We start from the raw sequence: 662 nt of genomic DNA on the forward strand, positions 1-662 counted from the left end.
CTTGCCCTGTCACATGCTGTCCCAAGCCACCCCTGAAAGTGCCATCATGGTCCGGCATAGGACATTTGTCTGATCTCCTGCCCCGTGGTACTCAGCAGTTGATGTTGGTGGAGGCTGTGTATGGGACTCGATGTCTCACCATTGTGCCTTTTCTTGTAGGAGACAGGGCTTTTAACAAAGGTGCTGGAGAAGTATTTTTCAAACTGAAGAAGCACAGCCGTGGAGGATGAGGTCTGCAGGCTTGGCCATGCATGGCAAACGGAGGAGAGCATCGTCCTTGTGGGTTACTGTAGCAACATCACTTTTATTTATTCTCTCTGTAATATTGTTAATGGTGATTGCTTGTATGAAAAGCAGAGCCTCCCTATACATTTCCTGTATGTTTTATGCTGATGTCTGATGTGCCTATGTGAATAAAACTGGCTCTTTGCACAGACCAGCTCAGACTTTTCTGTGGGGGTGGGAAGGCAGACCCCCAGGGCTTGTGCAGGAAGAATGGGGATGGAGGGAAGCTCCTGGCTCTCAGCAGCTAGGAGGGGATTCGGTCCCTGCAGCCTCTGCTCACTGAAGGAGACCCTAACTGCTGCATGACAAAATTACAAGCTTGGGTAAGCTGATTACACCACTTGCTACTGGAGCAGCTTTATCACCCTCTTTGCTGA

General features: G+C 49.5%; 1 long non-coding RNA gene across 1 annotated transcript in view; it reads left to right on the forward strand.

The window, feature by feature from the left end:
• LOC104167485 overlaps positions 1–439 on the forward strand; it is a gene marked incomplete at its 5' end in the record, with an annotated part of 3,763 nt that extends 3,324 nt beyond the window's left edge. The window contains one exon of the long non-coding RNA XR_696502.1: positions 160–439. This is a non-coding gene — a long non-coding RNA (uncharacterized LOC104167485). The remainder of the gene's footprint in view (positions 1–159) is intronic.
• Positions 440–662: the final 223 nt, after the last annotated feature.

This window comes from Cariama cristata, unplaced genomic scaffold (genome assembly GCF_000690535.1).
Source record: "Cariama cristata isolate BGI_N322 unplaced genomic scaffold, ASM69053v1 scaffold46009, whole genome shotgun sequence".
NCBI classification, from domain to species: Eukaryota; Metazoa; Chordata; class Aves; order Cariamiformes; family Cariamidae; genus Cariama; species Cariama cristata.